Below are 19,049 nucleotides of genomic sequence, written 5' to 3' on the forward strand. Positions count from 1 at the left end.
TATGCACATAGCAAAAGTAAGATCGGGTTATGAACGTTCGAAGCACATACGTTTCAATGAAACATACATGTTTTGATATATAGGTGAGAGATACCCATTGATAGTTATACATTTGAGTGATGCCAATGCCGCTGATAAACCTTTGGGTTCTAATCGTTTACTGATATATTTTAAAGTTATGTCCATGTGATTTGTTTTACCAGGCCTTATTCCAGGTTACAAAAGGTCCCCATCAACCTATGCTGGTGGTAAGAGGGGACCAAATGGATCGAGTGGTCAGGCACTGTGATTTGGTGGAGTGTGTGGCATCGAACCCCGACAGCCTGCATCGTTGTTCACAATAACAACAAGAGGATTGTGTGTTGATTATGTACAGGCCGCATGCTGTTAAATTTCTGGGATATTGCTGAGTTAAGCTTTAAACAACAAACAAATAATATCATATGATGTTTCAGCGCCCTACATTGAGTGCATACAAGTGTGCTTGTTCTCGGCGTTCATATCTGATGCATTCCGATTGCAAGTAAACAGTGCTGACTTTTCCCTGACCTTCTCACTGGTAAATGATGCCATAATGTCAATTTACACTGTCAAATACATGCCTACAAGGGTTCCGTATTTGTGATGTGTTGCTGGTGTTAGTCCATCGATCTGCCCGTCTATAGATTTGTCAATACACCACATCTGTTTCCATCTAACTTTGGGCATTATTTATGCAAGTTCAAACCAACTTGTATGTAGTTTTACAAATCAAATACAGACTATTTAACTTTTGCCGATATTGTGACAATAACGAATGTTTGATGACATTAACAGTTCCGAAAAATGGTAAAGCTATTTTGCCACAGTGGGAATTTCAAGAAAAACCGAAATGATCTCCTTGAAGCTTAACGCCATAATTGTGATTTGGTGTGATAAAAGCTAAATTCAGGTCATTATATGAACTGACATGGCCCTGAAGGTACATTAATCAGTTCCCAGGAACACCAGACCCGTCTAATCAGCTCAAGAAACCGTCTAAGTAAGTTTGCCTGAAACCACACTGACAGTATCACGTCCGCCAACACAGGAACTAAACTGCAACTTCAAAGACTACGATGCAATAGAGCTCGCTCACCTTAACTCGTGGACTTGTGGTGGAGACCTTAGCATCAGTCTTCTGACGTTCTTCAGGGGGGATCAGATTTGACTGTGTAATTGTGTAGTCGTGAGTTGCTACGGATTACAAGGTGCGGGATAGCAGGCCAATAATCATGTGGCTATTGATGAAGAAGACCTTAGTTGCACAGCTGTAGGTTGTGTTTCAGCGAATGCTCTCGCCTATCCATAAACCTCTTCTGGTTTCATTTGCATCTGACCGAGAATATGAAGCCATATGATAATTATGGTCATTATAGTATGAACGTTTCTCGTATTACTTGAAACATTTATTAGAATATATATAAATATACATTTAAAATATATCTATTGTCATGAATTTTTTCTCATCAGATTCAATATATCAATTCATCTTTGTCCCCGGTTGTTACTATGTTCAATGTAGCTCTGGATCAATATACGCCAGAGCGAGACACACCCACACGCAATGGTCCTTCCACGATTACACATACTTTTCATAGAAAAGAATGCGGACCAACTCCAAAAAAGTAAATCCCTCTGCATTTGTGGGTTATCTGGTGACATGTCATCATTGGCTTTCATTTCGACTAATTGTGAGTAGGAATATGTGTAAGGCACTGGCGTTTCTTTGACAATCATTTTCGAATAATGTTTAGTCAGCAGATTTGTCAATTCAATAGCTAGTCTTGACATTGCAACAGTCATCCGTGTGTAAAGTTATTATTATACACAGCAAATATTCACCTGCAAATCAAACAACAGTAATGTTATTACAAGTAGAACACATTATAAATGTGTCAACATAAATGTGACTGTTACAATGTTACTGTACTACAGCAGTAACATGAGCACTGTATCACGCTACAGTAGTATCATGAACAAGGCACGTGGCAACAGTATCCTTAACAAGTTGCAAATGCATCAGTTTTAAGATACCTGACAACAGAATAATAACAGGACAAGTTACAAATGCACCATCAATAGGAAATGATACATATGTATCATAGACAATACACGTGGCAATAGTATCACCAGCTTCAGCAGGACACGTGACGAGAGTGTCATAAACAGGAAACGTGGTAACAGGGAACGTGGCAGGAGTCTACATACAGGACACGTGATAACAGTAACTGTTATCACCAGGACACGGAACATCTGTATCACTAACAGTATCGTCAACAGGCGATGATTTAAACTGTCTTTATGGCAGGTGACTGCTGCTATGTGTATTTACATGCTATAAATCACACCATGTCATAACATGAGGCGACACATGTGCAATATCATGTGATGGCATTCCAACATTTGTTCACATCCTTAAGGACTTCCTACGGTCTGTATTCAGAGTATATACCATTTTCTAGGATTTTTCAAATTTAAAATTTAGATGATTTAATCTAATTTAAGTTTCAGTTTGAAAAGAATGAAAGGGGTTAGTGTGTAGGGTATTGAACAAGGCACCTCAAGAAGGATCCGTCTTCACAAATATGCATAAAGGTAAAATTATTAGTATTGAACTCTCTGATATATTTTAACCACATATGTGTGAAAAGTCAATCTTTAAAAGCATAATAATTTCTACATGTTAGTGTTCGCTGCATTGACCAAAGACTTAACATATGTAAACGTTATTGAAGGGTTCATTATACATGACAGGTCACGTTAACACCAAATCATACCAGCTGACATCATTAATACCATTTTGTACTAAAAAGTTCGGATTAACCAGGTTTAACTGTAGATTGGTTTTATACGAAGATAACCTGAGGCAACAACAATGAATGCTGCAGCTACGAGTCTGTCATTGCGATGCTAGTAATAAAATTGCACCAACTGACCTGTATAACTACAATGTTGACTACTTGACCTGAATCAAAAAGGACGTGGACCTGAAACGACCTGGCAGAGTCATCAGGGCATGCTCATTTAGCTGGCTTCCTGGATCCCGGGGGATGAAGAAACAGACCATAGGGTTTCAAGACTCAAAGTGGATGACTTACTGCATACCTTGAAACAGGTTAATAGCTTTGTCATTATCACATCAACAGAGAACAATGCTCTCATTTATCTCGTCATAGCTTCCAGTCACCGTAGGAGGAATCATAAATATGCTGATCGATTGCATAATGGGCGTGGCGTTATCCAGTTACATTTCGGGTTTCCATGCCAACGCGCATCAATACACGTGGGATTTCAGTGCACGGGATAATGAATATTGTCTGTTTTAAGAGGTAGCTGCTTCAATAAGCAGCTGGTTTCCTTACAAAGACCGTAAGAGAGAAGATTTGTGAGCATCTGTAGTTTGACTGCTTGAACATTTATTTACAACATGGCTATGTTACGATGTGAATGCCATCAATATGTGTGCAGATATCAAAGATCGATGAGACAAACAGCAACAGAGAATGTGTACAGCGTCTTAAGTATATCTAGAGAGGTTTCTAGGTTGATGATTTTATGTTTTCAAAATGTCCATTTCATACAAGTGTACGTGAGATGCACTAAATGTTACTAATTGGGGGCGTTGCTTGTCAGGACCATACCCGTCCTTGTGGATCCCACTAATGATGTAAGGCCTTTAATTTTTTTATAAATCGATATACAAAAATGTTGGCCTAAAATACAATTTTATGAATGAGAAACAATCAAGCTTTAACATGCCAGGATGCCGAAAGATATATATAATTGATTGTTCTTAGAATAAAGACTCTCTTTTTTTCACCATTTATTACGAACAGCGGTGAAAAAGGCGCCGCGATTCGCAGTGCAGAGTTGCGTCCCTTGAACACGCCGGAAACCTATGATTGTTGGATCGAATCCCGGTTCGCCCCGATTATGTTTTTAGGATTGTCAGCACCATACCCGTGCTCGTGGGTTTCACCGAAGTGGTAAACGTCTGAGACCTGCATCACTTCTGGAATACTGTTAAAAGCGTATTAAACTCAAGTCACTCACTCACTCGTGGTTTTCTTCATTTCACCTGATTCTTTTTGTCAAAATCTTTTTCTTTCGAGATTTAGTTGGGTTTTTTGTCGGTTTTTACCCCAAGTAAACAATAGGAGGCCAATACGTCAACCGCGTACTTTACTTTGTGCATTCACCTGAGTGTAATAGAACCAAAGTACTGTTCAAAGCGGCGTTAACCCTACCTCACTCACTAACACATTGCCAGCATTAATCTCCACATCATGCCAGTCTGAACTTATCTTTCATCCATCTACAGGAAGTACACGTTCGACAGTGACGGCTGGAGAAAACATTGTATTGTTAATAAACAGATGTCATCAAGAGAAAACCGGATGTCAATGGCGAAAAGAATAGCATGATCTATGAAGCAAATAGGGAGTGACAATTTGGCAGATTATCATTATTAATATCGGAAGCACCAAACGTGAACATTTAGCAGAATACCACTTTAAATATAGCAACCACCGATGTTCCGGGCGATAACTATCGGGCAAATTCTGCATATATAATGACACACAGAGCTATAACTCAATCCCTCCACACTCAATCCCTCCACACTGCACTGAAACGAACTTTATTTACACTCAGGCCGCAACAGCGCCATCAGATTACAATCTAAGCGTTGATTAAACAAAATGTATGTACGTAAAACAATGCTATAATGACATGAACACATTTTCCAAGCAGTCGGATCGGTTCTAGAAATTTGTACAAAAAAATGAAATGTTCATTTCAGGTTTGAACTTTATCATGAATATTTTATACTAGGTCGTATAAAATATTCATGATAAAGATACATTTCTTAATGTTCCTAAAGTAAATTCATCTTAAACATGCTAGGTTAAATAAGTAATATTTTGAAGCAGTTGTTTTCTCTCTTTTCCAAGGGGCGGTCGGGAAGCCTAGTGGTTAAAGCTTTCGCTCGTCACGCCGAAGACCCGGGTTCGATTCCCGACATGGGTACAATATGTGAAGCCCAATTCTGGTGTACCCCGCCGTGATATTGCTGGAATATTGCTAAAAACGGCGTTAAACCATACTCACTCACTCACTCACTCTCTTTTCCAAATGAAGGACAGATAAACAAAAATGAAATCCTTCTTCTGTGTCAAGTAATTGGCAGAGTGGGCATTTTCTTTCAGTTGATGGTATTTTCCGCCATCTCCCTCTTTTAATTGGTAAATTGTGAGAGGAGGTTCAAAACTAATAAACACTCACAATCGCTTCCATCTGTATTAATTAAATAGCTTTCAACATTTAAACAATGTTTTTTTTACAATTCTAGACATGGATCCCTTTGAAGATTTAGCTTTTGTCGCTATCCTGGATTACAAGTTGATATAATTTATTTTATTCTCAACTATGTTTTTACGGTAACACTGACCTTGATTTTGTTTTATATCTATATATAATTATTGCTAAATTGTTTTTCCTACATGTTATTTATTTATGTCGATATGTCCCATTACATTGTCATTAAAAAGTAATTTATACATGATGAAAGATATTTTAGATTCAGTATTATCAACGTTTGGTGATACGGAAGATTAATGGGTTGTCTTTGTCAAAGACCATTAACAGAAATTCATGTGTACTCATTTCGATCAATCTCGTGTTTACATGGGTCCTAATTATAGGTTAAATTGATAAAGGTCACTGACCTCTTCCCCTGAGGCCGTGGGACCAAACCCGAGGCCGTTGTCACCAAATACATTCGTTCTTAGAATAATCGATGACATTTCTTATATCAATTTCTTTCGCTAAAATCAAGGTTTTCGTTTTTTGTAGGTTTGTTTTCTGTGAAAAAAGCATCAATGCAAAACCACTTCACTAGGATATATATTCCCAACTCTCCCATTCACCCCAAACCCTCCCTCCACCCTCCCAGAAACTCCTATCCATTTCACCAGCTCTCGCCATAACGCCGCCCCGAACCCCACCTGCCCTCGGCCTCGCCTTAAATTAGCTTCGCACTTTCGTCACTAACTGCACACCACACCTACACCTACACTCAAACCCACACCCACACCCACACCCACACCCACACCCACACCCACACCCACACCCACACCCACATCCACATCTGCATCCTACATGCCCTCACCCTCAACCTCTTTCATCCCTGACTCGTTCCCTCAACCCCCTCCCCACTCCACTCAAACCACCTGATCCCGTATCTCTCAACCCCAACCTTCACCGAAACCACCTGATCCCATATCTCTCAACCCTAACCTTCACTCAAACCACCTGACCTCCATATCTCTCAACCCCAACCTTCACTCAAACCACCTGGCTTCCATATCTCTCAACCCCACCCTTCACTCAAACCACCTGACCTCCATATCTCTCAACCCCAACCTACACTCAAACCACCTGACCTCCATATCTCTCAATGCCACCCTCCACTCAAACCTCCTGACCTCCATATCTCTCAATGCCACACATCACTCAAACCACCTGACCTCCATATCTCTCAATGCCACACATCACTCAAACCACCTGACTTCCATATCTCTCAACCCCACCCTTCACTCAAACCACCTGACCTCCATATCTCTCAACCCCAACCTGCACTCAAACCATCTGACCTCCATATCTCTCAATGCCACACATCACTCAAACCACCTGACCTCCTTATCTCTCAAAGACACACATCACTCAAACCACCTGACCTCCATATCTCTCAAACCCAACCTTCACTCAAACCATCTGACCTCCATATCTCTCAAAGCAACATATCACTCAAACCACCTGACCTCCATATCTCTCAATGCCACACATCACTCAAACCACCTGACCTCCATATCTCTCAACCCCAACCTACACTCAAACCACCTGACCCCAATATCTCTCAATGCCACACATCACTCAAACCACCTGACCTCCATATCTCTCAATGCCACACATCACTCAAACCACCTGACCTCCATATCTCTCAATGCCACACATCACTCAAACCACCTGACCTCCATATCTCTCAATGCCACACATCACTCAAACCACCTGACCTCCATATCTCTTAATGCCACACATCACTCAAACCACCTGACCTCCATGTCTCTCAATGCCACACATCACTCAAACCACCTGACCTCCATATCTCTCAATGCCACACATCACTCAAACCACCTGACCTCCATATCTCTCAATGCCACACATCACTCAAACCACCTGACCTCCATGTCTCTCAATGCCACACATCACTCAAACCCCCTGACCTCCATATCTCTCAATGCCACACATCACTCAAACCATCTGACCTCCATATCTCTCAACCCTAACCTTCATTCAAACCATCTGACCTCCATATCTTTCAAAGCAACATATCACTCAAACCACCTGACCTCCATATCTCTCAACCCCAACCTTCACTCAAACCACCTGACCTCCATATCTCTCAATGCCACACATCACTCAAACCACCTGACCTCCATATCTCTCAATGCCACCCTCCACTCAAACCTCCTGACCTCCATATCTCTCAAGGCCACACATCACTCAAACCACCTGACCTCCATATCTCTCAATCCCACACATCACTCAAACCAGCTGACCTCCATACCTCCTAACACCACCCTTCACCCACTGACCTCCGTATCTCTCAATGCCACACATCACTCAAACCACCTGATCCCATATCTCTCAACCCCAACCGACACTCAAACCACCTGACCTCCATATCTCTCAAAGCCACACATCACTCAAACCACCTGACCTCCATATTTCCCAACCCCAACCGACACTCAAACCACCTGACGTCCATATCTCTCAACCCCACCCTTCACCACCTGACCTCCTGACCTCCATATCTTAAGGCCACACATCACTCAAACCACCTGACCTCCATATCTCTTAACGCCATCCTTCACTCAAACCACCCCACACCCACACCCACACCCACACCCACACCCACACCCACACCCACATCCATCACGACTGTCGAAGGCACGATTACATGTATAGACAAATACATGATATTATCTGATAACAAAAGCTGTAAAATGCCATGGGAAAATCGAGAACATATGCCTCGGTGTCACTTAACAACTTCACCGTCCCATTCCCCATTCTACATCACTGTAACCCTTTCATCGTGCACCATCACCAGAATCGCATGTAACGTTCTGACTTCCTCCTTACAATGTTGCCATATCAGTTCAATCTTATGGCAACCACTATCTCAAGAGCAAAAAGGCATGTTCATTAATGACACCAAGTGATGTTTTAGCAGTTTCAACTTCCCACCATTAAAGGCTTAAGCAGGCCAATTTTGCGCAGTGGAAACAATATCGCATCTGCGCAGAAGCAAACAAATGTTTTTTGTATAATTAACACTAAAAAAGCGGACCGTTTTGAACGGTCAGATGAGAAAAAAGTAACAGGCATGATTTAACTTGAAGCACTTCCCCTCTCAAACATGCAGTTCACATATTGATTTGCTCCATACAAGTTAACAAAATTAATGACATCAAAGGCCAGATGAGATCGCACGATTGGGTTTTCGCATCATTCTTTTAAGAAAATACTAACAAAAACGTCAAGCTTATAAAAACAGTTTTCGTTTGATTTCCAAGATGTCCCCAATGATCATGTAGTGCTGCCAGGATCAGGGTTAGCAACGTGGCCCTGCACCGGCTGTTGACGAAACGATATCCAAAACATTGTTTTTCGGTCTTTGAAAACAACTAACATTGAAAACGACTCTATTCCGGACGTTGAAGAGGCCAAAGCGGTTTACACTATAAATTGCTTCTGTTTCTATATCAACTTTGGATAGGAACTTTTTACCGTTATATCTGTGTCAATCAAGCTGTTAAAGTATTAATAGTCAGACGAGTAACAACATCAACCGGAGACGTTACACATAGGTGTCTAGTAGGCCACGTTAACCTTCCATGGTTAATTTGCTTATGCTTGCGATGGTAGTTTTGAAAGAAAACAAGAACGTTTCTCTATCAAAGACCCTGTAAAATTAGTGCGGTTTCATGTTTCGTTGAACAAGACCCGATACGCCCCTATGCACTATCAGTTACCTTCAGCCTAATCAGGCGTTATCCGGTAGGCGCACCTGGTGAGTGCACGGGGTTTTAACGGATAAACAACACGGATGCTTAACTCAAGCATAAAAACATATTAGTGAGGGTGACTTAGTTGCTTGAGGATGATCGCTGCCTGTGGTAGAAGTACTATCCTATCACGATGTGCCAGTCAGCATCATGCCAGTGAAGAGGAAATTACGATAAGACGATAAGATAAAGTTTATTTGTTGTTTAACGCCGCATTCAGCAATGTTCCAGCTTTATGACGGCGGTCTGTAAATAATCGAGTCTGGACCAGTCAGTCCATCGATGCACGCAATTGGGATACGATTACATGCATCAACCAAGCCAGCGAGCCTGACTACCCGGTCCCGTTAGTCGCCTCTTGGTACATCATTCTTCCTATATGGTACCCGTGAAGATCCGGGGTAGAATAGGTCTTCAGCAACCCATGCTTGGCGTAAAAGGTGACTATGCTTGTCGTAAAAGGCGACTAACGGGATCGGGTGGTCTGGCTCGCTGACTTGGTTGATGCATGTCATCGATCCCAATTGCGTGGATCGATGCTCATGACATTAATCACTGGATTGTCTGGTCCAGACTCGATTATTTACAGACCGCCGTCATATACCTGGAATATTGCTAACTGCTACTCATATAACACATGTTCATCCGCCAATAACGTTGGTGCAGATATGCAGAGATATTTGGATGTTTCTGTAGCTAAAGTCAACCATATATACTTGCATTCACGGTCAGGGATATATTGCTTTAAACTGCCAAGTTAAACTGTTTTATACTGTCAAGATTATATTGATTATATTTTATATAGTGTTATCTACTGCTGTTAAAGTGATGTGCTGTTTCTATTGATACCCTAATGGATATACTGCCAAGGTTATACTGCTATATACTATCATGGATACACTACTAAATACTGTCAAAGGTATACGGCTCTGTACTGTCAGGAATATATACTGTCTGTTATATAGTTTGCCAAGTACATGCACTGATGTTACAGTCAATTCTGTTCACTCACTCACTCACCGCTATAAAGCCGGACATATATACTCAATTATAACTGTTATTTTTATCTTTAGGAACGGTCTAATGTTTTTGTCAGATATATTTGAAATACCCAGAAAGCCTTGAAACTTGAGTTTGAACTTCAGATTTAGTAAACCGGGATTTACATTGACATCGCTGCAGAATGGCGTCGTAGATTCCTTCCACCGCGCAACTCCCCTGACCTTCTTTAACAAGAGACGCAATCAGTCAACTGTAATAACTTCAATTTAATGCATCAAATTTAGATGAATGTCATTGAAAAAACCTTCTCGAAAACCGATTTAACCCTACTTGAAAACCAAATACGCGCACATTTATGTACTTTTTTAATTGACGGAAACGTGTTTAATGTGACATTGTATTCTCAACCGGATTGGCATTTGAGTTAGTGGGGAACATCACCGATTGCCGATAACCAAATGTCGGATAGGGTTTGTCCATTTCAACATGAATAAAGGACCGCACTGTCGATGGACGCAAGGGTCACTAAGTAGTGTTTGGACATTCACGTATTCCTCACGTTGACACAATGATTCTCTGACAACATTAACAACAAAAATGTTGTTCAGTGCCGTCTTATTTACGCATCTACTGCGCTGCATGCTTCCCAAAGCTCATGTTTGGTTTTGACACTATTGGAAGCCTAAATACCCCTCCAAGTTGACACGAATATAGATCGTTAAGTTTTATGTGCCCAAAGCATTTCTTTTACATTTTATGTACTCAGCCACTGTGTGCAATCACATGAGCATTCCATACCAATATCGGTAACGTGGCATTACCCCTCCTGCCGGAAAACACAACCAACTACCCCCGAGCAGCAGGCCTGGGTAGTGAAAGACGGATTGGCGCCAAACCTGACAAATCACGGGTTTTAAGACACAATTTTCCAGATTCAGCCACAAATTCATATGTTTACAACTGCATTCATCCCTCGCACCCAGCACGGCTCTTAAAAGGAACACTGATACTTTTATCCCAGTATTATCTTCGCCAGACAGGCTTGCCATACACACGTGCCAAAGGGGAGGACGTGAGGAAGGGGGTAAGAGGGGGCACTGGGGGAGGGGTGTTTACTCCTAACACGCCGAGTCGATGGCGTGGAAGTAACAAACTCCGAAGCCTGTCACTGGCTCTCGCCTCCTCCAAATTATGTAAGATTTTGACCAGGTATCCCCTCCCGTACTCACTTCAACTCAATATCGCTATCCAGACCAGCTCGACATTTGCTCTACAGACACTGTGTTGAGCATTAGCCTCCTGGTTGTGTGTTACGCAGTACGTATTAGGATTACCAATTGTTCCTGTTTTACAGTATAATAATCGGTCTGTAAATAATCGAGTCTGGACCAGACAATCCAGTGATTGATATCATGAGCATCGATCCACGCAATTGCGATCGATGACATGCATCAACAAAGACAGTGAGCCTGACCACCAGATCCCGTTAGCGCCTTTTACAACAAGCATAGTCGCCTTTTACGGCAAGCATGGGTTGCTGAAGATCTATTCTACCCCGTATCTTCATGGGTCCAGTATATTTAGGTATTTCTTAAGTTTCATATATTATCAAAACAAATTCTCTTTTTTATTTTCGACTATTAAATGGGATATGTTTATACAATAGAGTCTCGTTAGTATGGACCTCATTAGTCCGGTGACCTCGCTCTGCGGATGTAACATCTGAACAACATGAAATACTCGCCATTCCGAACATTTGCTAATCCGGACGATTTCACTGAGAACATGACCGAGGTTAATTTGATTCCAGAAATTGTATGGTTGACATTCTTGGAAAATTATTAATTATAACACGTTGCTTGTAATCATGGTAAACATGCTTGTAAACGTGGTTCAGCGATCACTTGATTGTCTGGCTTGTTTACAGGCTGACGTCGCATGGTAGGTGTACAGCTGTGCGGCGTCAGACAATAAATACTTACTTTTCTATGCAAATTGTAGAATGGTGGGTGCGACCGTTAGGGTAGGACATGCTTACCCTTTTTGCGAATACCTGATGTCATTAATTATTTTCAGTGGTCCATTCAAATAATCTCTACAGCTATTTTGGCCTTCACGCCAAATGGAATCTGTTTCGGCAAAACATCTGGGATGGTTATTATCTTGCATTGACAATATATATTCATCTTATAAACATGAGACACTTGCTATCCCATATTATGACCTACCTTTGTAGGGAGTTTTCAGTACAGTGTATGGTTACATATCGTTAAGGAAACATAGACTATTTCATATCTATGCGTGTAACAGCCGTCAGTTACGTCATTACCCAAACCAGCATTTCATTATTTAATGTAGTGACATTATGTAATTACATCCAAAAGTCCCGTATCCATGATACAGCGCCATTGATCTGTCCTTTGTTGTCCATCATATATATTTGTTATATCCATGCTGTTTATCAGTCTGATATTCCGACGGAAACCCTATCTTCAGCAGCGAGTAATACACGTATACCTGCTTAATTGACTTGTAGCAGGGTTAAAGTCACTGCTAGACCTATGTCTATTATTAATGATTATTGTATTTGTTTATCTTACGGCCGACTCAGGATGTTTGGACTTTTATTCTCTCTTTTGTTTATCTGTTTAACTCACCCCTCTGTCAACATACACATTGACACATGCAACAACAATGGAGGCAACACAAGGAAACATACACTCACAAACCATTATTGTAAGGATGACGCCAGGTGTTCGCAGTGTAGTATGTCCTACCTTACCGGCAGCACACGTGCACGTTGTTACTGGAAAGTGGCAATTTCCCAGAGTCTTGGCTGATAGGCATGATTAGGCTAATTTACAAAAACAAAGAGACCCCCTACAAGTTAGAGAATTGCCCTCCTAAAACCATTTTATCATGTTTGGGTAAACTTTTTACTGCTGTTCTGAATAATCACTTAACTAAATTTACTGATGATTTTTTTTTTATTATTTCAGAAATACAAGCGGGGTTCAGAAAAGGATATTCCACGGGTGATAATATTTTTATTTTAAATGGAATAACTGATATCCTGTAGCCCCAAAATATGAAAAATATTTTGTTTAATTATGGATTTAAAAAAAAAAGGGGCCTTTGACAACGTATGGATGATTGGCTTGTAGCAGAAACTTCTACCTGTTTGGTGAGAGTCCCTCAGAATTACAACATTGTATAGATGCTTTTGAAATATATCGTATTTCGTGAAGTGGTTATATTTGGCAGTGGAAATACTCGTAAAAATAAATATGTATTTAAGTTTGGAAACGAGGTTATACAGGTTGGGAATGTTTATGTTTATTTAGGGGTTAGATTTTATTTAAAAATGTAATTCACACAGGCTATTAAGTGTCTGCGGGAACAACAGTCAGTTCAAGCAGTGTTTTGTTTATTGTCGAGAACTAGAAATATTCACTTCCCATTTGATTGTATAATGATTGCTTTTGGTCACATGGTAACCCCCATTAGGATGTATGTCTCGGATTTTGTGATTCCACCTGTTTCGTAAATGTACATAAATCATTCCTTAAATTAGTTTTGCATCTTCGGAAAAGTATCCCTGCAAACATGTTGTATGAGGAGACTGGCAGAATACCAATATCCATTAATATTAGTGAGTGAGTGAGTGAGTATGGTTTTACGCCGCTTTTAGCAATATTCCAGCGATAACACGGCGGGGGACACCACAAATGGGGTTCACACATTGTACCCATGTCGGGAATCGAACCCGGGTCTTCGGCGTGACGAGCGAACGCTTCAACCACTAGGCTACCCGACCGCCTCCCATTAATATTAAGAAGCAAATGATAATTTACTGGTCTAAACTGGTAACAGCTTCAAATACAACTAAGCGTAATAATCTTGTTAATTTAAATTTATTACAACTATTTAATGTTGATAGTTGTAAGTCTAAATGGTTATTGTCCATCAAAATTATTCTGGGTGATTGTGGTTTTTAGTTATGTATGACACAGCAAATCAGACCCTAGTAAACAATGACAGGTATCCTCAGTGAATGAAAGACCACTTTCTACAGAACTGGCACCATGATTTAACACTTTCTACTAAAGGGTTGCTTTATTCGCGTTAAAACCACAATTTGGAATAGAAACCTATATATATATATATGATTTAACTTCTAAAATACTTGTTAATATTTCGTACTTGTAATCACTTATTACCATTGGAAAGAGGTCGCTGGTTAAATATTGTATATAGAGACAGAGCCTGTACTTTGTGCCAACTAACAGTTGGTGATGCATTCCACTACACACTTGAATGTCCTTGCTTTCTGACAGAAAGACAGTGCTGTCAAAACAGTTATTATTATGTAAAGCCTAATTAATGTAAATTACAGCAGTTATTCTTAAGAAAAAAGATATCTGTATTAAGTAAGCTGTACACTTCTGGTGTATATTTACTGCCAACTAATACATTATAAACATTATAAACACATTGGCATATCCCTGTGTTGTATGATGGCAATAACGAATTCGTTAATGCAACAGGACAGCCGCCTTGTTATATGTTTATTTAGGAATCTCGAGTGACATTTTACTCCAGTGTCAACCTTCTGACAAACTCATTAACATCGAGTGCATACAACATGATGTATTGTTTCAACGCATCGACGCAAAACACATTTGATCTGTATTGGTCAATTTGACATCGATATCTGGTAGCGGTATATGGTAGACACTGTTGTGGCTGATGTTGCTGAAGGCTGCTCATGATCATGGGCATTCTACTGGGATGGTTTTAGTGGAATGTATTGATCGCAATGACCCTGATGAATATATTCTGAACCACACAAAAATCGTCACCATGGCTAGATATATGAGAAACCTTATTTGTCCAAACACTGTAAACATACTTTGAGACATATTAAATAGATGAAACTTTTCAAAACTGATCAACAAGGTTGAACGTAAAGTGTCAAAGGTTCTTAAAGTGAAACACAACACTAGTCTCTGAGAAAATGGCATCACAAGACAGTATCTCGTGTGTCCGCCATGTGCATTGATGACTGCCGTGCAACGTCGATGCATGGAATGGATGAGGGGGTTGATGAAGGCGATGGGCACTTGAGCCCACACTCTGAGGAACGCCTGACGCAGTTCAGCTGCAGTTGTCTGCCTTGGTCGGACGCCATTCAGCCGTCTTTGAATCTCGTCCCACAGGTGCTCAATGGGATTTAAATCGGGACTGAGGGCAGGCCACTGCATGGTTTAGAATCTGATGCCATTCTGCTGGAGGAAGCCTCTTGTTGCTCTCGCAGTGTGGGCACGGGCGATATCATGCTGAAACTCGTGGTTGCGGCGACGTGTCAAATGAGGTATGGCGTGTGGCCTCAAGACTTGATCAATGTACCGAGCTGCAGTGACACCATTGCCTCTCCCTGGACCGATGTTCTGGAAAACCACAGGACTGATCCTCTGTGCAAGACCAATTCCACCCCACACCATGATGCTCGAACCACCCCACGAGTCTCTCTCAACAACACAAACATCCGAATAACGTTCCCCTCGGCGTCGCCAGACTCTGCCATCTGCTGTTGAGATACAGACAGTAACAGCTCTCGTCTGAGAAGAGGACTCTTCCACTGCTGGTGGCGCCAATGCTGGTGCTGTGTTGCCCACTGAAGACGGTCCCGGCGATGACGTGGTTTCAGAATGGGTCCTCGGTGTGGCCTATGACAGTGGAGGTGTCTGCTCGTCAATCTTCGACGCACAGTGTCCGCACTAATGTGTCGCTGGTGAGTCCCCATGGTCTGTCGAGCAGTTTCCGCAGCAGTAACAAAGCGATCTTGAAGATGCTGTCGCACAATCTGAGGATCCTGACGTCGGGTGGTGACCCTTGGTATTCCACTACGTGGTCGGTCATCTGCAGTGATGGTGGTGTGGTACCGTTGCTGGAGCCTGTATATGGTCCTTACGTGGACTTGAAATGCAATGGCTACTTGCCGGGCGGTTTGTCCAGCTTGCAATCGTCCAAGGGCTTGGTGGCGCTGATTTCTAGTCAATCTTGCCATATGGTAGCAATTCAAAAACGAATGAATGTTATCCGATCTGGGTAGATTTTTATAGGGCAAGAAATGGGGGAACGCATGTGCATTTCAATTTGCACGGAATTCACGTGCATCGGGTTACCATGGCCGTTGGCGTGATGCGCTTGGGCGATCGGTTTTATTGTCATCTGCTTTGTTTTTTTATCATCAAATTTCAAGGTAATGTTAAATTTTAGACACTTTGACAAAAATTACCCAGATATTTAAATGACAACTTTTCATGCAATGTTACATGTGGGGACGTTTCTTTTGCGATTTAATATATATAATACATATATGTTGCAAAGGAAGCATTTATTACACGATCCGTAAGACCGATTCCGTGCTCTAGTGGACAGATTTTCTGTTGGGGAGAGGAACAGATCGGTTGTTCGATCCCCGGTCGCGTCATACCAAAAAGATCCTTCCTGGCGCTCGGCATTAAGGGAATAGGACTAGGACTCAGTCAGTATACTGAGTCTGAGTGGAGTATCCATGTTAAACTTCGGAATGGTATCTCAGTGGGCGAACACTGTAACACAAGCATTAGTACAAGGTGCCACACGCAACATGCACGTCGCGATATAAGTGTATTAATCTGGAACGCGACGTCAAAGCCAATTGCACCCCACCTCACCTCCACTGTTCGGGCACGGGTGATCCACGGTGCAGAGTTGCATCCCTTAGTCGCACCAGGATACACCAACGTTCATCAGCGCGAAAACGTATACGCCCTACGCCCTTACATTTAGCTGCCGCGCTTCGGTGTACACAGTGTATTAACTCACAGACTGCGGGGTGACTGTATACAATCTACCTTTCAATCTTCACCCTACTATCTACAATACAATCTAACTTTCAACAGGATTACTTTGCATCACCAGCAAATGATTATCGTTTGAACTCGTTTAAATGGGCTATTGAGAGTGCCAGCCCACTCCTCCCCTGAATCCCGAACACAATGTCATTTTTCACTCATTGCTCACATCTGAATCCCGAATACTTCTTAACACGAATCTCAATGGCATTGAGAACAACGATTGATTCGAAGTTAAATTGTCCAAACAATATCGAAAAGATACAATAGCATATAGGACTATTTTACGTACACCATCATTCTTTTTAAATGTTGAACGTACGATTATATTTGCGTCCCGCGTACAACACTACCGGGTCCCGAATATCCTATGTTTAACTGCGGCGTGGTAAAACAGTGATTAGTCCGGACTAGTACAAGCAGCGACACACACACACACACACGCACGCACGCACGCACGCACGCACGCACACAGACACACACACACACAAACACAAACACACGCGCGCGCACACACACACGCACGCACACAGCCACACACACACACACACACAAACACACACACAAACACACAAACACACAAATACACACACAAACGCACGCACGCACGCACAAACACACACACACGTTGCTATATAAGTGCAATAATTTTGAACGTGACCTCACCCACAAAATCTGTAAACACGAGAGCAACGAGGAAAAAGTGGAAAGTTTCATAACTGCCCTTTAATACATCATCTTAAAATCTTCTTTAATCTCAGCTTAACGCGCCATTAGATGTTTTCATCCCCTGTTTTGCAAGAAAATGTCATCTGATTTAGGCTTTCTAAGAAGACATGTAGCGAACGCCAAACAGCTATTGGGCAGGATCTATCAATAACGCAGACGCGAAGAACGCTTAGTGTTCATTATCATTGCACTTTTTCATTATATATTAGGTCGAAAACAATAATCTGTTGAGGAAAATGATTTTAGGCAAGAAATAAAATGTCACATGAAAGCGCTCCCGTGTTATAGATGAACAAAAAACATATCAGTCTTTCATTGCAGGTACAAACATGCGCGTAAATAGAACGCCTCGAAATATGATTAATCTTGAAGGAACACAAAATCTGTTCAATGTTAAATGTCGAGGCTCGAATAAACCGCCAATCCAAAGAATAAGCCAGCATGTATCGTTACAGTACATTGTGAATGTGTGTGTGTGTGTGTGTGCGTGCGTGCGTGCGTGCGTGCGTGCGTGCGTGCGTGCGTGCGTGCGTGCGTGTGTGTGTGTGTGTGTGTGTTTGTGTGTGTTACATGAAGCTGTAAATAGTTCAATAGTTCAATAGTTCAACAGGAACTAGTTCAATAGGTCAAGAGTTCAATAGGTAATTACAGTAAATAGTTCAATGGTAAATAGTTCGTTACATGTAACTTTATGTCGTTATAGCAAATTATACGTACTTTAGGATACTTACTCACGACTGGACAACTCCAACCTGAAACCATTGAACATTGCTCGCTCTTTTCTTCCGCAATCACACGTGTCGCCACGAAACTCTCGGAACCGACTCACATTCCGCAACTGTGAGTTCAGCTCAGGATGTAACGGTTGTTTTTACTGCTAACGCACTTACCTAACTTAACCTAGGATCGGTTCGGCAGTGTTGCAACGAGGAGGTTGGGGCGGCACGTGTAGACGGGACGTGTAGTGACCCCGTGTAAATGTCGGGATTGTGTTATCTGTCTACACCATCGGAATCATGTCATCACCAGAAATGAGTGGAAGCTGTCATCTTATTGAAGTATGCATAAACATAATCGTAGAATACTGTACGCTGAACCAATCTGTGTACACACCTCAATAATGTTCGGTTTGTTTATTTCGCGACAAATGTTGATCGGATTCCTATTTTGTATTTAACAAGCTTTATGTAAACGCATTCACGCGGCGTTAAACAACAAAAACAAAAAACAAACACAGATGTGATTGTATAATTTGTTTCATTGA

General features: G+C 41.5%; 1 protein-coding gene across 2 annotated transcripts in view; it reads right to left on the reverse strand.

Moving 5' to 3' along the window:
* The window catches only part of LOC124134084 (metabotropic glutamate receptor 3-like), a 152,450-nt gene extending 133,846 nt beyond the window's left edge, over positions 1–18,604 (reverse strand). For both annotated transcript variants that reach the window (XM_048396827.1, XM_046498729.2), the window contains exons 1-2: positions 18,503–18,604; positions 1,118–1,353 (exon numbers count right to left, since the gene is read on the reverse strand). The gene's annotated coding sequence lies outside the window, so the exon portion shown is untranslated. The remainder of the gene's footprint in view (positions 1–1,117; positions 1,354–18,502) is intronic.
* Between the last annotated feature and the right edge of the window lie 445 nt (positions 18,605–19,049).

The sequence above is a fragment of the Haliotis rufescens genome, unplaced genomic scaffold (assembly GCF_023055435.1).
Source record: "Haliotis rufescens isolate VD_foot unplaced genomic scaffold, xgHalRufe1.0.p SCAF_16, whole genome shotgun sequence".
In the NCBI taxonomy this organism is placed as follows: domain Eukaryota; kingdom Metazoa; phylum Mollusca; class Gastropoda; order Lepetellida; family Haliotidae; genus Haliotis; species Haliotis rufescens.